This window comes from Cherax quadricarinatus, chromosome 36, assembly GCF_038502225.1.
Source record: "Cherax quadricarinatus isolate ZL_2023a chromosome 36, ASM3850222v1, whole genome shotgun sequence".
NCBI lineage: Eukaryota > Metazoa > Arthropoda > Malacostraca > Decapoda > Parastacidae > Cherax > Cherax quadricarinatus.
In genome coordinates, this window is record NC_091327.1 from 6,071,185 (window position 1) to 6,091,871 (window position 20,687).

Consider the following 20,687-nt stretch of genomic DNA (forward strand, 5'->3'; position numbering starts at 1 on the left):
TCTTCAAGCTGGCACTGGACAAGCACCTAAAGTCAGTTCCTGATCAGCCGGGCTGTGGCTCGTACGTTGGTTTGCGTGCAGCCAGCAGCAACAGCCTGGTTGATCAGGCGCTGATCCACCAGGAGGCCTGGTCACAGACCGGGCCGCGGGGGCGTTGACCCCCGAAACTCTCTCCAGGTAAACTCCAGGTCCAGGTAATATATCAATAATAACAACATTTTGTGAAAGGGGTAACATGCTTTATGTGGCATGTTAAATTGGGTAACAAACTGAAAAAGTTTGGGAACCACTGCTTTAGATGGTGTGCCTGGCAATTTAAGTTATAGCACAGTCTTTCCTGTACTGAAGAGGTACACATTTCAGGGTGAAAAAGGTTACAGGAAGGGAGTTTGCATTTTCCTGTTGTCATATGGGCATGGCATTTTCTAGGGTGGTCATAGTTGCACGTCCCATCTGTTTTTCCAGATTTCCCATGCCAGCAGATACCAAGTGCATAGTATGTGCACAGGCTTGGTTTCCGTTTGCCTTGGGTTTCTGTGACTGTATTCCCTGTTGGTGCATGTTTCCCTGTCTTACTTCTATCCTCCCTAGCACCAACAATGGAGCTCCCACCAGTTGTTTTTGGTAATATATCCTCACTATTGCTAGTGGAGTCCTCTTGTTTGCTATTTCCTGTGGTATTTCTAGTTTGCAATATTGGTTTTATCTTATCTTTGACTACACTTGTTTCCCCACTACGGCTTCTGTCCCCTATGAGGTCATTTATATGTATTCCTTCCTGCGTATAATTCCCGACTACCTGGACAAAATCTCCAGCTTCACCATTACTGTCTCCCAGGACAGCACCTCCAGCTTCACCATTACTGTCTCCCAGGACAGCACCTCCAGCTTCACCATTACTGTCTCCCAGGACAGCACCTCCAGCTTCACCATTACTGTCTCCCAGGACAGCACCTCCAGCTTCACCATTACTATCTCCCATTACTATCTTTATTGAGGAAACGTTTCGCCACACAGTGGCTTCATCAGTCCATACAAAGGAGAATCTTGAAGAACATATATATATATATATATATATATATATATATATATATATATATATATATATATATATATATATATATATATATATATATATATATATATATATATATATATATATATGTGTGTGTGTGTGTATATATATAATGTGAGAGTATTACAAAGCGGATGAGATAAGTTACTCTGGTATACAGTATATCTGAATGTAAGAATAAACACAATACTTACTTGCCGAAAATGTAACAAATTATATTAAATTTCTTACTGTGAAATAACTCTTAGTTTTATAAGCACAAAAAAAATATTAATTAATAAAAACTACTTGTCACTATATAAGTGTGCTCGATGGAACGCGCAGAACACAGTGATGCATTTTAAAACTAGAATTCGAGTATATTAACTAACCTGACTCACTTGGGATGATGTTTACACTTCCACAAGCACTGTTATGTTAATATAAATCACTCGAGAGTTGTAACCATTGTTTTGAGTCAGTGGTTGAGTGAAGGTTAAGCAGCGTACACTGAGGTCGAGCCTCACACACACACACACAGACCACAGGCAGCTGCGGGCTGCCACACACTGACAGTAACAATGAAGGTGTTGTGTAGTTGACTCTCTCAACCACACCACCACCACTACCCTCCCCACCTCAGCTGCAACACACACCACCGTGGGACTCGGACTGCACCCCCACCACTCCACCTCCCCCACATCACATAACCTGCACTCTCAAAGTCCTTGAGAAAATTGGCTCAATGACCAAATACAACATTAACTCTCCTCCAATCTCTGAATCTATGGGTTCCTGCCTACAAGCACCTAAAACTTGCTTTAATAGGAAGCAGAGAGTATGCTTAAATGGGGTTAAACCCGAGTGGGGATCTGTATCAAGTGGCGTACCACAGGGATCAGTCTTAGGCCCGTTGTTATTTATAATATATGAACATAAGAAAGGAGGATCACTGCAGCAGGCCTGTTGGCCCATACTAGGCAGGTTCTTTACAATCCATCCCACTAACAAAACATTTGCCCAACCCAATTTTCAATGCTACCCAAGAAATAAGCTCTGATAACTCTATCCACTCATTTGCAGGTCCCACTCAAATCCAACCCCTCTCACTCATATATTTATCCAACCTAAATTTGAAACTACCCAAAGTCCTAGCCTCAATAACCCAACTAGGTAGACTGTTCCACTCATCAACTACCCTATTTCCAAACCAATACTTTCCTATGTCCTTTCTAAATCTAAACCTGTCTAATTTAAATCCATTACTGCGGGTTCTCGCCTGGAGAGACATCCTCAAGACCTTATTAATGTCCCCTTTATTAATACCCATCTTCCACTTATACACTTCGAGGGCAAAGTCACTGGTAGGCGGGATTCCCCAGTGGAAGTAGGTCCTTCCCAAAGAGATGGGTTAGTTGCAGCAGCCGTGAAGGTCTTGTAGATGTCCTCTGAACCAAGATTCCATGATGTTGCAGTGTCTGACAAGTTGTGCAAGAAAGGTATAAAATACCGACAATATGAAAGTTAAGACACATGTGCAACATCTGGATATCTTTATTGTAGTAGACGTTTCGCCATCCAGTGGCTTTATCAATACAGATTCTAGGACATAATAGGAAGACAGTAGAACTATATACAAAAGATGAGGTAATCAGTCCCTCGGCCTTGGAGTTAGTGTTCACAGCATCGTGGTGGAGGAGAATCTGGAGCAAAGACAAGAAGACTGGCGGTTTATATAGGCGTCAGTGGATAGGGACGGGCAGCAGACGAGGGCAAAGTCACTGGTAGGCGGGATTCCCCAGTGGAAGTAGGTCCTTCCCAAAGAGATGGGTTAGTTGCAGCAGCCGTGAAGGTCTTGTAGATGGAGGGAGCTGTTAGGTCTTTAAACTAGGAATAGTTAGTGGTATGGGTTTTGGCGGGAAAACTGTGAAGTCGCAGGGTAGTAACATGAGTACTAGGAGAACTAGTAATAGGCAAAATGAGGTGGATATTGGAAAGCCAGTGGCACTAATTGACAAGGACAGTAATAGGTTTAGTGGAATAACAGAAAGGAGCAGGAAGGGTAAAGAGAGAGGAGGGTCATTAAATATTTATTACACAAATAGTCGCAGTGCTAGGAATAAGATGGACGAGTTGAGACTAGTTGCTAGTGCAGGTAACATAGATGTATTTGCCATTACTGAGACGTGGTTTAATTCAAAAAGTCGGGACATCCCTGCAGAATGTCACATTCAGGGTTTCAAATTGTTCCAAGTAGATAGAAGTATCAGGAAGGGGGGTGGGGTGGCATTGTATGTCCGAGATCGCTTGAACTGTTGCATAAAAACGGGTATTAAGTCTGAAGTAACACATACAGAGTCTGTTTGGATAGAATTTTCAGAGGGGCATGAAAAATTTATTTTAGGTGTGATATACCGTCCCCCAAATTTAGATAGAGACCAGGGGAGACTACTATGGGAGGAAATTGTTAGGGCCACAAGGCACGATAATGTAGTAATTCTAGGGGACTTTAACTTTAGTCATATTGATTGGAATTTCTTGACTGGGAATTTAGAATCATACGATTTCTTAGAAGTAGTTCAGGATTGTTTTTTGAAGCAGTTTGTGACATAACCTACAAGGGGTAATAACCTGCTTGACTTAGTTCTGGCAAACAATGAATCCCTTGTTAATAATTTAGAAGTTTCAGAGGAACTGGGTGCTAGCGACCACAAATCAATTACATTTAGAATTGAATGGAAGTATGATAGTAGGGATAACTCAGTAACAGTCCCAGATTTTCGCTTAGCAGATTACGATGGGCTTAGAGAACACTTATCATCTGTTGACTGGGGTAACGAAGAGAGCTATCAATATGACAGTTTTCTGAACACAATACATGCTGCTCAAAGAACGTTTATCCCTTATAAGGAAATTAGATCAAATAGAAATGACCCAAAATGGATGAATAATAGGCTGAAATATCTACTAGGGCATAAGAAAGGAATTTATAGACGTATCAAAAGAGGCGAGGGTCATCTTATGAATCAGTATATTGACATTAGGAGGGACATTAAAAAGGGGATAAGAAAAGCTAAAAGGGACTATGAAATTAAAGTTGCTAGGGATTCTAAAACTAACCCAAAAAGTTTTTTCCAGGTCTATAGAACAAAAGTCAGAGATAAGACAGGTCCCCTTATAAATAACTATGGGCATCTTACTGACAAAGAGAATGAAATGTGCTCGATTTTAAATAATTATTTTCTCTTGGTTTTTACACAGGAAGACACTAATAATATTCCGGTAATTAATTTTTATAGTGGATCAGAAGAAGATAAATTATGTAACATCACAGTCACTAGTGAAATGGTTGTGAAGCAGATAGACCGACTGAAGCAAAATAAGTCACCGGGTCCTGATGAGGTTTTTTCAAGGGTTCTTAAGGAATGCAAAATGGAAGTCTGTGAACCATTAACTAATATTTTTAATTTATCTCTTCAAACAGGTGTAGTGTCTGATATGTGGAAGATGGCTAATGTAATTCCTATTTTTAAAACAGGGGACAAGTCGTTACCGTCAAATTACCGCCCAATAAGCCTGACCTCAATTGTAGGCAAATTACTAGAGTCAATTATAGCTGAGATTATAAGAAGCCATCTCGATAAGCATAGCTTGATTAATGATACTCAGCATGGATTCACAAGAGGCCGGTCTTGTCTAACTAATTTATTAACTTTCTTCAGTAAAGCTTTTGAGGCTGTTGACCACGATAAAGAATTTGATATTGTTTACTTAGATTTTAGTAAGGCATTTGATAGAGTTCCGCACCAAAGACTGTTGAAGAAAGTAGCAGCTCATGGCATTGGGGGAAGGGTGCTCTCGTGGATCGAATCATGGCTCACAGACAGGAAGCAGAGAGTGTCCATAAATGGGGTTAAATCCGAGTGGGGATCAGTAACAAGTGGGGATCCACAGGGATCAGTCTTGGGCCCGTTGTTGTTTATAATATATATCAATGATCTTGATGAAGGAATTACTAGTGATATGAGCAAATTCGCCGATGACACGAAGATAGGTAGGATAATTGATTCAAACGTAGATGTTAGGGAACTTCAGGAGGATTTAGACAGACTCTACTCTTGGTCAGAAAAGTGGCAGATGCAGTTCAATGTAGATAAATGCAAGGTTCTGAAGCTCGGGAGTGTCCATAACCCTAGCACTTATAAGTTAAATAATGTAGAACTTAGCCATACAGAATGCGAAAAGGACTTGGGGGTTATGGTAAGCAGCAACCTTAAACCAAGACAGCAATGCCTAAGCGTACGTAATAAGGCAAATAGATTACTGGGATTTATATCAAGAAGTGTAAGCAACAGAAGTCCAGAGGTCATACTGCAGCTTTATACATCATTAGTAAGGCCTCACCTAGATTATGCAGCTCAATTCTGGTCTCCATATTACAGAATGGACATAAATTCGTTAGAAAACATTCAGCGTAGGATGACTAAATTAATACATAGCATTAGAAATCTTCCTTATGAAGAAAGATTGAAGACTCTTAAGTTACATTCACTTGTTAGACGAAGAATGAGGGGAGACCTGATCGAAGTGTACAAGTGGAAGATAGGTATTAATAAAGGGGATATTAACAAGGTCTTGAGGATATCTCTCCAAGAGAGAACCCGCAGTAATGGATTTAAATTAGATAAGTTTAGATTTAGAAAGGACATAGGAAAGTATTGGTTTGGAAATAGGGTAGTTGATGAGTGGAACAGTCTACCTAGTTGGGTTATTGAGGCTGGGACTTTGGGTAGTTTCAAATTTAGGTTGGATAAGTACATGAGTGGGAGGGGTTGGATTTGAGAGGGACTTGCACGTCGGAGCTTGTTTCTTGGGTGGCATTGAAAATTGGGTTGGTCAAATGTTGTTAGTGGGATGAATTGTAAAGGACCTGCCTAGTATGGGCCAACAGGCCTGCTGCAGTGTTCCTCCTTTCTTATGTTCTTATGTCCTCTGAACCAAGATTCCATGATGTTGCAGTGTCTGACAAGTTGTGCAAGAAAGGTATAAAATACCGACAATATGAAAGTTAAGACACATGTGCAACATCTGGATATCTTTATTGTAGTAGACGTTTCGCCATCCAGTGGCTTTATCAATACAGATTCTAGGACATAATAGGAAGACAGTAGAACTATATACAAAAGATGAGGTAATCAGTCCCTCGGCCTTGGAGTTAGTGTTCACAGCATCGTGGTGGAGGAGAATCTGGAGCAAAGACAAAGCAAAGCAAACAAGTTTAGGTAAGATCCCAATGGGATGAGCGGGGAAGACGGGACAGATGAAGAATAGCTCTGGAGAGGAGTGTTCTTAGTAAGAGAAATAGAGCCAGGGCTTAACCCAGCAGCTAAGGCGATCGTGGGGCAGACTTGAGAACAGGAATAGCAGGGACTGTTGCATTGAACTTGTTGTAGTTGAAGTCTTGAATCTTGAGTAGCTGGCAGCAGGCTAGGTCACATCAGAGGGTAGAACACATATGGGAGTTATAGGAGTAACTGAGGAGGCAGGTTAGCAATGGAGCCATTTTCAAACTTTTTGAAGCTGCTTCTAGATAGGTGGTATAATTTAGCCTTGTTGCTGAAGGTGAAACGTAGAGGTTTGATGAACTCAAGAACTTGGGTGAGTGTGAAGTGAAGCGGTGATTCACATGCATACTTGACTGTTCCAGCACCGAGGCTTTTGTAGAGTTCAGTACAGGTCATGGTGTCAGTATTTGAAGGAGAAGTGTAAAAGGTAAGGTTTTCCCATGAGGGTTTACTGGAGTCGTCGTTATCTTCCTCTTCTGGAGTGGATTCACTGGGAGAATCTACAATGGTGGTAGCAGGTGACTGAGGTTCGACAGGAGCAGCTGTGAGGTGTAATGGTTGTGTAACAGCAGGCTGGGAGAGGTGGGAGGCGGTGGTTGAGGCAACTTGATCAACGTTGTCAGCGGTGGAAGTGGTTATAGAAGTTACAGGAGCAGTTGCATGGGCAGGAGACAGGTCTGTAGGTGCAGTAAAGTTCAGGACGTTGGGAAGGATCTTGAGGATGTCTTCTGAAGGTGTGGATTCCGGAAAATTGAAGGCAGGCATGTTGTTCAGACGGAATAGTTCGTTAATAGTGGTGTTGAAAGTGCCGGGGCTTGCTGCGTTTGCAAGGTGTGCATACACCATGCAGTACAGCACCTTGGAAGGAGCACCGTCGGGGAGTGGAGAGAGGGAGTTGCTGGGCGATGGTGCCTGTAGATTAGCGTGTAGAGTCTTGATGGCGTCGGTTTGTGGTTTGGTTATTGCAGCATATGTCGGTGAATTGGAGGTTTTCTTCAGAACTTTAGTTTTCTTCAATATGATTTCTTTCCTGAGTGGGCACTTAGCTGCAAGGGTATGATGATTACCCTTGCAGTTAAGACATGTTGGTGTTGTAGTAATGGTGCAGGATCTGAAATCGTGTCCATCATTCCCACATTTTGAACAAAACTTCTTATTCTTGATGGGGCAGTCCTTGGTGGTGTGATTATAGGAGTAGCAGGTCCAGCAGTGGGAGATGTATGTGAAACGTTCTTGTTCTATATGACTTGGGTGAATGTGGTAATATGAGATGGCCAGACCGTCAGAGAGAGCTTGGGCAGCCATGGAGATGTCTGAGAATGTAATCTTTAGCATTGATGTGGCGTTGGGGATCTTTGAGATGCTGTCTACCGAACCCCACGTGTTTTGTTCCTCAATAGATGTCTTCAGTGCTTCAGTAGAGAGAGAGGTGATGATATTGTCAAGTCTTTTCACAAAGACCGAACCTGGAGTTTACCTGGAGAGAGTTCCGGGGGTCAACGCCCCCGCGGCCCGGTCTGTGACCAGGCCTCCTGGTGGATCAGAGCCTGATCAACCAGGCTGTTGCTGCTGGCTGCACGCAAACCAACGTACGAGCCAGAGCCCGGCTGATCAGGAACCGACTTTAGGTGCTTGTCCAGTGCCAGCTTGAAGACTGCCAGGGGTCTGTTGGTAATCCCCCTTATGTGTGCTGGGAGGCAGTTGAACAGTCTCGGGCCCCTGACACTTATTGTATGGTCTCTTAACGTGCTAGTGACACCCCTGCTTTTCATTGGGGGGATGGTGCATCGTCTGCCAAGTGCTTTCGTAGTGAGTGATTTTCGTGTGCAAGTTTGGTACTAGTCCCTCTAGGATTTTCCAGGTGTATATAATCGTGTATCTCTTCCTCCTGCGTTCCAGGGAATACAGGTTTAGGAACCTCAAGCGCTCCCAGTAATTGAGGTGTTTTATCTCCGTTATGCGTGCCGTGAAGGTTCTCTGTACATTTTCTAGGTCGGCAATTTCACCTGCCTTGTAAGGTGCTGTTAGTGTGCAGCAATATTCCAGCCTAGATAGAACAAGTGACCTGAAGAGTGTCATCATGGGCTTGGCCTCCCTAGTTTTGAAGGTTCTCATTATCCATCCTGTCATTTTTCTAGCAGATGCGATTGATACAATGTTATGGTCCTTGAAGGTGAGATCCTCTGACATAATCACTCCCAGGTCTTTGACGTTGGTGTTTCGCTCTATTTTGTGGCCAGAATTTGTTTTGTACTCTGGAGACGGGGATAGAGTGAATTGTTGTGTTTGTAGGGTCCTGATTGAAGAGTCGTCCATTAGTTTTAGTGCTTCCGTGTCATCTGTGCAGACGACAATGAAGGAGTCGTTCAGAGAGTGGATTGCCGTAAATTTGACCTGCAGGCAGGTCCTAACGACGGTAGCTAAAGCTAACTTCGAGGAGTCATTTATTGCACCATTCACAGGCTTGATTTTCACACGATTCGACAGCATTGTGAAAAGGATATCACGTTTGTAGAATATAAATTCTACACCCCGACAGGGTCGAAGAGAGGCTTCTTGCGGTTTAGAGCAACTGTATGATCGGACTGTGAGCAAAGACAAGAAGACTGGCGGTTTATATAGGCGTCAGTGGATAGGGACGGGCAGCAGACGAGGGCAAAGTCACTGGTAGGCGGGATTCCCCAGTGGAAGTAGGTCCTTCCCAAAGAGATGGGTTAGTTGCAGCAGCCGTGAAGGTCTTGTAGATGTCCTCTGAACCAAGATTCCATGATGTTGCAGTGTCTGACAAGTTGTGCAAGAAAGGTATAAAATACCGACAATATGAAAGTTAAGACACATGTGCAACATCTGGATATCTTTATTGTAGTAGACGTTTCGCCATCCAGTGGCTTTATCAATACAGATTCTAGGACATAATAGGAAGACAGTAGAACTATATACAAAAGATGAGGTAATCAGTCCCTCGGCCTCGGAGTTAGTGTTCACAGCATCGTGGTGGAGGAGAATCTGGAGCAAAGACAAGAAGACTGGCGGTTTATATAGGCGTCAGTGGATAGGTGCATATCAAGTAGCAGGAATCAGAAATAATGATTCTCCACAAGGTAAGAAGAATAACTACCCTCCTAAGAGTAGCCCAGTTAATAAGAAACCAGACAAAGAAAAGAGAGATTGTCTTTTCTGCAAGGGTACTCATTTTTCTAAGAATTGCAATGCATACAATTCATGGAATGATAAAGTTGAAAGATTGGAGGAACTTGACAGTTGTATCAGGTGTTTAGGTAATCACAATGTAAAGGATTGTCATCCCATATTAAACAACTGTTATCAATGTCACAAAGGAAGACCCCATATAGTCATGTGTAAAAGTCTATATGATAGTGTTGATAATAAAGATAATGTTGACAATCCTAACACAACAGTAGCTAATGTAAAAATTGCTGCTAATGTTAATAATGATGGTTTTGCTGAAGTAGCCTTACCTGTGTTACAGGTAAAAATTGATGATGAAAGGCATAAATAAAAAAATGTAACTGCATTATTGGACCAGGGATCCCAGCGTACTTTCATAAAACGTAAATGTCTTGATGGTATGAAAGCGCAGATGGGAGGTCCCACAACTTTAAAATTAACTGGTTTTCTCTCGGATAAAAGGGCTCAATTGCATGACACTGTTTATGTAACTGTCAGGTTGGGCAATGAGAATAAACGTGTTAATGCAGTAATTGTAGATAGACTTCCAGAGAAAATATCTACAGTAGGGCTTAGTGAAGCTACAGAAAGACTTTCACATAATGTAAATTTAGCACCTTCTGGTGTAAGTGATGATTCTGTAGGCCCGATAAATATTTTGATAGGTAGTGACTATTATGCCTCCGTTGTAAAGGGTATGATAAAGAAATGTGGTGTCACCCTTTTAAAGACTGCAGGAGGCCATGTAATGTATGGTAGGATTCCTAGTAATAATAATTCATGACTAGAGGAAACTACCAATACCATAACTGTGTGTCTTACTCATGAAATCGTACCCCAGTATAATTCTTCCATAGAGGATGGTGTTGAGCCAGTGCATAAATTGTGGAATTAGACAGCATTGGAATAAATGTAAATGAAGAAAGTCCAGATGATTCTTTTACTCAGGAACAATACCTGAGAGATGTAAAATTTGAATCTGGACATTACTGGGTGCGACTTCTGTGGAGACTGAGCCATCCACAATTGCCCACTAATTACAGAATGGCATATGGACAATTAAAGGCTCAGCTCCACCAATTGAGTAAGACACCAGAATTGTTAACTGCCTATAATGATATAATTGCTGAGCAGTTAATTAATAAATTTATAGAAGAGGTACCTCCTGAGCAAGCCAAAATTTATGGTCACTATTTGCCACATCACGGAGTGAAGAAGGATTCTAAGACCACTCCTTTGAGGATTGTGTTTAATTGTAGTGCCAGGAGTAACAAAAATGTACCTAGTTTAAATGACTGTTTGATGACAGGTCCGTCGTTGACGGAAAAATTAGGAGATATCTTATTAAATTTCAGGATGAAGAATTATGCCTTTATGGCTGACATAAGTAAAGCTTTCCTGAGAGTGGGTTTACAAGAGGCTGACCAGGATTGTATCCGCTTCTTATGGCCTGAGAATTTTATTGACCCACTTAGCCCTCTGAAAACCTTTCGCTTTAGGAGCGTATTATTTGGTGCTACATCCAGTCCGTTCCTACTTCAAGCAACGATAAATGCACATCTTATATGTACAGGAAGTCCAATGAGTAAAGTAATGAGCAAACAATTTTATGCAGACAATTTCCTGGGTGTGACGTCAACTGAAGAGGAACTGTTAATGACTTATAGAGAGGCTAATAAAATAATGCAAATATGCCTCTGAGGGAATGGAATAGTAATTCGTCCAAATTAAAGAACAAAATAAGTAAAGATTACCCTGGAGATGAAGTCCCAAAATGTAGTAATGTATTGGGATTAACTTGGGATACTGAGAGAGATTTGTTAATGTTAAAACCTAATAATTACAGTATGCCCAATAAATTAACTAAGAGAGTTTTGCTTGCTGAAGTTTCCAAATATTTTGATCCACTAGGTTTAGTGTCACCCCTTACTATAAGAGGGAAATTATTAATACAGGAAACATGGAAACTTAAATGTGCTTGGGATGAGACTCTACCTGAGGAATTCATTAACAGGTGGGATGAATTAATTGGTGATTATGAGAAAATTCCAATGTTGGAGCTCCCACGCCAGGTGGCCAATCCAAATGGGAAAAATGTACTCCACATTTTTTGTGATGCTTCAAAATTGGCATATGGAGCAGTTGCTTATCTTCAGTGTAATAGTGTTATTTCTCTTGTTATGTTTAAGGCTAAAGTGTCTCCAATTAAATCACGTTCTTTACCTCAGTTGAAATTAACAGCCATTTATGTAGGTGTCAAGTTAGCTAATTATTTAAGAAATAAGTTGCAGGAGATAAATATTAGTGACACTGTAATTTGGTCTGATAATGAGGTATCCTCACAATGGATTCGTAATGGAAACAGTAAAATTGTGTACGTACAAAACAGAGTCGCTGAAATTAAACAGATGCAAGAGAAGTATAATAGTTTGGGTCAGCATATGTTAACATTTAATCATATACCTGGTGAGGAGAATCCAGCTGATTTCTTGTCTTGAGGTTTACCTTATGTTAAATTTGTAAATGCTGTATCATGGTTTAAAGGACTGAGCTGGTTGGTAAATAAAGCTAATTGGCCTCTACAAAAGGTGTATATTGCTCCTGTTGAAATTACTGTGACCATCACTTCAATAGTTTGTCCTTCCTTAGCCATTGATATAAATAGGTATTCTTCTTTACCCAAACTAATCAATGTAACTAAGTTGGTGTTTAAATTTCTAAACAAGATGAATATCTCATATAAGTTTTCACATCCTCTTGAATATTGGATAAAGAGGGTACAGGAGGAAATCTATGGAAATGAGATTAAATTGATAATGGAAAGAAAAATTGTGAAAGGTTCCATAATAGGGAAATTGGGGCTGTATTTAGAGAACAATGTAATTAGGTGCAGGGGTAGGTTACAAAATGCTGAATTGGGTGATTATGCTAAACACCCTATCTTACTGCCCAAAACTCATCATCTAACAAATTTAATTGTTTTAAATGCCCATAAAAATGTAATGCATGGTGGAGTGCAAAATACCTTAAATTGTATTAGGGAAACTTTCTGGATTCCACAAGGACGACAAAGTGTAAAAGGGGTGATTAAATCTTGTGTAATATGTCGCCATGTGGATGCCAGATCCTATATGTACCCAGGTCCTCCACCATTGCCAAATGAGCAATTTGAGTTGTTTAGCAACGAACTCCACCCGGCCACAGTGTGGAAAATAATGTATATATTTTCTGGAAATGCAGTATATGTAAATTAATGGTCTATATTGTATTTAATAAAAATTATGTTATAAAAAATTGGAAGTTCTGTGCCTGTGCAGAGGAGACTCACCATTGTTGTATTGAATTGGACAAGAAACGTTAGTGAATGTGAAGTCTTACTCAGCCTTGTAACAACTTCAGACAGTATTACCAAGGCTGGCTCCTCCTCAGGAAAATTAATGAATAGAAAACGAAATAATAATTCACAAAGATAAACACTTTATTATTTATTAAAGCAAACATGAAACAAGAAAACATGAAAGGTATATCCTATTTGAAAGAAAAATGAAAAATGAAATGAAAAAAATAACATTTGAACTCAACGCTAATATATATATTGATATTGGGGTGTCTGGTGTTGGTGACACTGCGTGTTGTTGAAATCATAGCCGTTGCTGATGATGGGAGGGGGTTGCAGGTGTTGGTGACAACCCAACAGCTCATTCTTCACAGAGTATAGCTGCGAATAATCAGTCCAGATGATAGGAAAGCAGGTTCTTTACCACTGCAATGATGAGGGGTTACGTCCTGTGATGGCATACATGTACACAGGTAAGTAGATACAACATGGCACGTCTCAGGACATTAGTCCGTCTCCATCAATTCTTCTCGTTGGTTGGCAGGTGACCCACTCTGTCATTCCAAGCTGTAAAGAGAGACATGTTACCCACTGCTTAAGAAATCACTCTCCATGATAAGTACAATACCTAAAAGACGTGGTGATTAAGACATTTAACATAAAGCAAGACTGAAAGGACTAAGTTTATTATTGGTCAAAAGTGAAGCTTTCAACCAATAAGTCCACTAGAATATGAGCAGGCGTGTACTTACAGTAGTGCTGGGAGTTGTGAGTTGAGTGATTACTGTTTGACCGGAGCCCCACACGTCACCTTTCGGGGGCGGGGGAAAGGAAGGGGGGGATAGTGGGAGCTAGACTTACCCTACCTTAACAAGCAGCCGGTAATCAAACTATCACTTTCGGGCTGTGGGAGAAAGGAGGGGATAGCGGGAGCTAGACTTCCCCTACCTTAACAAGTAGCCGGCAATCAAACTATTGTTAGCATGTACTTGCTCGATACTCCTATCTATTGAACTTTTCCCTCATACTCCCCCATACCAAGACTTATAGTCAAGGAGTATAAGAAGAATAGGCGAGGAAAAAGTTCTAACATGATGAAGTCGTGTAAGGCAACAAATCTTCTACTGACTGTCACGACTTAACCAGTCAGAGAAATAATTGGATGAGCCATTGATATACACAATATGGAACTTAAAAGCTTGGAGAGCCAATCTCCACCTCAAGAGGCGACTGTTGGTTCCCTTAAAAGTTTCTAGGTATATCAAAGGTTTGTGATCCGTTTCTAAAATGAACTCTTTTCCCAGTAAATAAAATTTAAGTTTGGAGATACCCCACACAAGGGCCAAACATTCCTTTTCTATGGTGGAGTATCTCGTTTCTGCGAGAAGGAAGTTTTAGATTTAATAAATATACAGGAACTAGGAGTGTGTACATTTTGTGCCATAAGCACCTGACACCTATTGCAAGAACTATACTTCTTTGTAACCTGAGAGTACATGCTTGGCCAAAAATGAGTGTGCTTGAGCTTATGCCATGTCTTATGATGGGCCAAGTGTTTGGTCACTGGCAAATCATGAGCCATTTGAAGAACAGTCTCTCGACATGGTTTAGGAACAACAAGGAGGGAATAATCTATCAATGAAGAATGAGATTTAAATACAGATTTATATAAGATACCATTAATATATTCAAACTTATGAGATACATATCTCCCATGGATAACTTTGTTGTTAAAAGCTTGATTATGACAATCCCGATGTGGAAATTTATTTGGTCCCTAAAGTTCCACAGGACAGATCCAGCATGGCCGTAATGGGACGGCTGAGCTGGCTGGCCCTTAAACCCTCCCAAACAAACAGCATTCTCTCTATTTTGCATGGATTGTTGGTAGGCATTTATTTAATTTATAGATTTACCCTTCAGGGAAGGAGTAGGTAGTTTTACTGTTAGTACACTAATATTAGGTTTACTAAGGCAACTGTAGATAATAATAATGTAGACCTAAGACCTTAACATAGGTAGTAATAGGCCGATAATGTAGGCAAACACTAGGTTAAGTTAGCTAGGGAGAACTGGCAGCCCTAGCTTGAATGACGAGGCGCGGGTCTCAAAGACACAATAGCGTCCTTCTTAAGACAGACACCAACTGGACAAGACATGCCGTGATCAGCAGACGGTGCCCCCCACATGTCTTCACATTTGAGACCTGGGGAAATCTGGTAGAGGCACCTCGATGTACCGTAGATGACCTCCGTCAGGCCCATACAGTAAGACAAGACCTCCACTTTATCTCGTAGATTGCTGGCCAGTGTCTGGGGAGATTGTGAGTGAGTTTATCTGTGGGCCTGTGTTGCAGCTGGCAGAGCATGCCCAGTAAGTACCAGTGTCTCAAGGCAGTCTGGAAGCTAGTGTCTGTGTCTGCATAGTTATACTAGGGGATACATACCCTCTTGGATATAGGAATTTCTGAGGTGCAGGCAGGTCACTAATAACGATTGAATATTGCAGGAATTAAGGCTCCCGGTTGCACGTGGTTTCTGAGGGGAAGTCCAAGGGGGCTAAGGCTAAGCTTAGGGAAGTTGAAGATCAGGATATATGCTGCAACACCAAGTAAGTTAGTCCTTTATACGTGCATGCAGGCGAGTTTCTTGTAACATCAATCATTTGTGAAAATCTGTCCTATAAGCCACTTGTGAGGCTGAGGTGCCCACCTCAGAGCTCGGTGTCAACAGAGTTTGCCAGGGCAGGCGACTCACTTGGAGGCAGTCCACACAAATTTTCACAAAAGTGATCCTTCGAAAACCGTGATGTGCAATAGCTAGGTTAAGCTATCATAGCTAGGCCACAGTTAGGAACCAGTTTAACAAAGTTAGGTTAAGTTAGCACTCCTAGGCCCAGAGTTACACAGAGGCTAGGCCAAGCTGACTATACACAGAAGTTGTTATTTGCAGTAATTTACAGGCAGGCCAGGTAGGCTAGAGAAGCTTGTGAATTTAATTATTTACAGTGATTACAAGTAATCCAGAGTAGGAGACTTGTGTGTTGATTACTTACAGTGGATTTGCAAGGTAGCCACAGTTGGGCAAGGTTTGTGCAATATTTACAACAGTTATAGTAGCTAGGACAGATTTAACCTAGTCATTATTTACAGGGAGTTCTAAAAGCCAGGTTTAAGTTATAGCACACTAGTTAGGTTAGGATTTACCTTATCCAACCATCCATGCTAGACAGAGTAAACTGGGCAGTTAGGCCAAGCTGTTTACATACATTATTCATTTACTGTTTCACAAGTTGAATTGTTGAATTTATTTGTGTTAACCAAGTGATTTTAATTTGTATACTGCACTTTTTATTGTGTGGTTTTCATTGTCTTTGATTCATGTTAATGTGGGATTTGTGAATCGTACCTGAGACTAGGTTAAGTGCTGTAATTATCTGCTGGCATTGTACAGGAAAGTGCTAGGTTAAGCTTTCACATCGATACATATTTTGATTGGGATTTGAGAGCTAACAGTGTACATTTTAAGTCAGAGTAGAGTCAATATAACAAAGGGAATTGTTAAGCTTGTTGAGAAGCCTTGAGACTCGTTCATTCTTACCTAACACCGTGACGTGCTGTGGGGTGGACTGGGTAAAGTACAATTAGTGGCACACTCCTCATTAAACTTCGACAATGGCAGATGGGAGTTCAGGAGAGTCTGGTTCAGTGTTAACAAAATTAAAACGATCAGTAGCGGCATACAAAGGGCATCTGAACAGAACGCGTAACAGGTGCAAGGCTACTTGCCAACACAGTAACGTAGACTGCGATGATTTGCAAGACTGCTTGAAGAGTTTGGGGGAAAAATGGGAAGCCTATGAACAAGCATTCTCAGCATATGAGCTACAGGCTATTGAGGATAATGAATCCCAGGGTAGTCTTCACCAGGGTAACCAAGACGGGAGAACGAATTATGAAGAGTGGAAATTTCTGCTGGAAGGAACTGAGGATCACAGATGCGGAGGGCACGGAGAAAGAGGGAAAGTGTTCAAGAAAAGTGTTCTTATCTCCCTCTTTCTCCGTGCCCTCCGCATCTGTGATCCTCAGTTCCTTCCAGCAGAAATTTCCACTCTTCATAATTCGTTCTCCCGTCTTGGTTACCCTTCCCATTTCATAGACTCTGCCCTCTCACGTGCTAAACGCAATTTCTTCTCTCCCAAACTCTCTACTCATGGGAACTCTTCTATCCTCTGCCTTCCCTACATTTCCGGTCTTTCTAATCTCAACAATTCTCTCCGTCCCTTAGACATCAAGCTTTCCTTCCGCCAGACTAACACTCTTCGCACTAATCTCGTTCATACCTCTCCTCCCTCTACAGATGTTCCTGGTGTCTACTCTATTTCTTGCTCCTCCTGTCCTCTTCAATACTTCGGAGAAACTGGTCGATCTCTTTCTGACAGACTTAGGGAGCACAAAAATAGTGTTAGGCTTGCCGACACTAACAATGCTCTTTTCTGTCACGTCAGAGATCATAGCCATCCTATTGACTGGTCTTCTGCTAAAACTGTCTTCCCTACTTCCAACTCGAACAGTCGCCGTTTAGTTGAATTCTCTCTAATACACAACTTTCCTTGTATGAACCTTAGCCCTGGCTTCGTCTCTGTAGATGCCTTCCTCTCCCACTACATTGTAAAATGCTCCAAACTTCAGAACACCCGTGACTTAACCTGAATCCTCATTTTTTCTTCTTCTTCTTCTTCTTCTTCTTCTTCTTCTTTTTCTTCTTCCTCTTCCCCTTTCCTCTCTCCTTTTCTCCTCTGGGTTGTCTTTCTCTCTCCTGTCTCGTGTTTCTGTTCCTTCTTCATTTATTTTATTTCACCACTTCCCCTTTCACACACCTCGATGCGCTTGCTCTCCCTCTGTGGGTTTCTAGCTCTCTTGCAGTGCTCCCCTTCCTTTGTATTTGACTGGCTCGTCTTCCTTATTTCCCACTTCTACCACTACCACTACTACTACCTCTTCTTCTTCTACTACACTACTGATGAAATTAAGACACATGTGCGGCGTCTGGTTGTCTTTGTTGTGGACGTTTCGCCATCCAGTGGCTGGCTGGATGGCGAAACGTCTACGGTGGGGATGCCCGGGTGTTGTGCATGTGTCATTTCATCCTGTCGGTATTATATACAATTCTTGTACTACTACTACTACCTCCACCTCTTCCTGCCTATATATAGCCGTCCTGCTCCACCTCTGTTAGTGTGACTTTGTCAGTGGTCCAAGTCGGACCGAAACGTCGTCGTAAGCTTCTCTCTTTTATGTGCGGGTTATTTGTGTATCGAACTAGAGATACCGAAAAGACGTTATAAGTGTGTTGTTGTTGTGGGTGATGTGGGTTGTGGGTGTTGTGGGTTGTGGGTATTGTTGTCGAACTAGAGTTGCCCAAAAAGATGTTATAAGTGGGTTGTTGTTGTGGGTGTTGTGGGTTGTGAGTGTTGTGGGATGTGGGTGTTGTGGGTTGTGGGTGTTGTTGTCGAACTAGAGATACCGAAAAGATGTTATAAGTGGGTTGTTGTTGTGGGTGATGTGGGTTGTGGGTGTTGTGGGTTGTGGGTGTTGTGGATTGTGGGTGATAAGGATTGTGGGTGTTGTGGGATGTGGGTGTTGTGGGTTGTGGGTGTTGTTGTCGAACTAGAGATACCGAAAAGATGTTATAAGTGGGTTGTTGTTGTGATTTTTTCTGATGAAATTATTTAAAACGAGAAAAAATTGTGGGTTGTGGGTGTTGTGGGTTGTGGGTGATGTGGGTTGTGGGTGTTGTGGGATGTGGGTGTTGTGGGTTGTGGGTGTTGTTGTCGAACTAGAGATACCGAAAAGATGTTATAAGTTGTGGGTTGTTGTTGTGACTTTTTCTGATGAAATTAGTTAAAACGAGAAAAAAATTGTGGGGTGTGGGGTGTTGTGGGTTGTGGGTGTTGTGGGTTGTGGGTGATGTGTGTTGTGGGTGTTGTGGGATGTGGGTGTTGTTGTCGAACTAGAGATACCGAAAAGATGTTATAAGTTGTGGGTTGTTGTTGTGACTTTTTCTGATGAAATTAGTTAAAACGAGAAAAAAATTGTGGGGTGTGGGGTGTTGTGGGTTGTGGGTGTTGTGGGTTGTGGGTGATGTGTGTTGTGGGTGTTGTGGGTTGTGGGTGTTGTTGACGAACTAGAGTTGCTGAAAAGTGATTATATGTTGTGGCTTGTTGTTGTGACTTTTTCTGATGAAATTAGTTAAAACGAGAAGTTAGTTTAATATGTTTATTATGCACCCCATACCCATCCTGTGGGCGGTAGTCAAAAGATTACAGAGGTACATAATTGGTCCAGGGACTGGACTCCAAAGTTTTGATAGCTGAGCAAGTTACAAAGGTAATGAACTAGATCTGGTCATAATCATGACCAAGTTACGAAGGTAATGAGCTCCAGGTTGAGCTGGTCACACTCATGAATAATTGCAAAGGTAATGAATCATAAACACATTAATCATGAGAATTTACAAAGGTAATGAGCTCCAGGTAGAGCTGGTCACAATCATGACAAGTTTCAAAGGTAACGAATGATAAACACGTTATGACATGATTACAATCATAGACAAATTACAGAGTAATGAGCAGTTAACGAACATAGTAGGGTATTCATCCATTGCCCCAACAACAGATGTTGCTAGGTGCCTGTCTCTCCTCGGTAGACAGCCATTGCAAACAGCAGCAAGTTGCCCAGGGATCTGTTGCTTGCACGAGCACCATCGACCCTCCCCAAGAGGTCCAAGAAGCCAGTGACTCCGTTAGCAGCCCGATGGTGAGCTGTCCTAGGGACATGTCAGCGTCCTGGTGGACGCCAGGTTGATTGAAGATCCCAGGCCCTCGTGTGCACGGATGTTGAAGCTTGAGGAACTAAGTACACACTGCCTGTGGCACACCTGGCAGCTGCCTCGCGGTCGAATGCCACGATGCTGTCCCTGTAGTGGAAGTTCCTGTGAGACCGGCACTCCCTGCGGCTGCAGTGCCATCGCTGACATCGTGGCTTAGGGGAGAAGTACCCTCTACAGATGGGGTGGTGCTGGGAGTTGGGTGGGTGAGGCGGGGGAGACGCGCAGGAGTGTGGAGGTATGAGAGGGTCACTGTTTACTACACACGCCCTCCCCCTCCCCCCCAGCGGAGAGGGGAGGAGGCGCTGACTGGACCTGACTCTACAACACCAAACCCTCTAAAACTGCACAACACTTCAACTATTTACGCTGAAACGATGCACTGGGATGTCCGTTCACTGCTCTGGTATCTTCTCAAAGCATTCACACTGAGTTCTGTTAAGTAGGGACCTGGTCAGCCTCTTTGACCAGGAGCTATCCTTGAAAATCCTGCAGCTAACCTGCTACACAACCTGCCGCGTCGGCCATGCCAACGGATCTGTTAAAACGAGAAAAAAAGTGTTTTAGTAGTATTCAGTGGTGTATTTGGGAGTACTCAAATGGTGTTTGAGACTATTCAAAGGTGTTTTTGAAGGTGTTCAAATGATGTGCAAGAGTATTTATGAAGGTGTTCTGGGATTATTCAGTGAAAAGCAGGGGTGTCACTAGCACGTTAAGAGACCATACAATAAGTGTCAGGGGCCCGAGACTGTTCAACTGCCTCCCAGCACACATAAGGGGGATTACCAACAGACCCCTGGCAGTCTTCAAGCTGGCACTGGACAAGCACCTAAAGTCAGTTCCTGATCAGCCGGGCTGTGGCTCGTACGTTGGTT

At 42.1% G+C, this 20,687-nt stretch overlaps 1 protein-coding gene across 2 annotated transcripts in view; it reads right to left on the reverse strand.

Annotated features, from left to right (window-relative positions):
• LOC128691310 (uncharacterized) overlaps positions 1-1,661 on the reverse strand; it is a 308,431-nt gene extending 306,770 nt beyond the window's left edge. Inside the window, exon 1 of one of the 2 annotated variants that reach the window (XM_070091675.1) lies at positions 1,456-1,661. The gene's annotated coding sequence lies outside the window, so the exon portion shown is untranslated. Of the gene's footprint in view, positions 1-1,446 lie in introns of both variants that reach the window. The other variant, XM_070091674.1, reaches the window with a different exon arrangement.
• Positions 1,662-20,687: the final 19,026 nt, after the last annotated feature.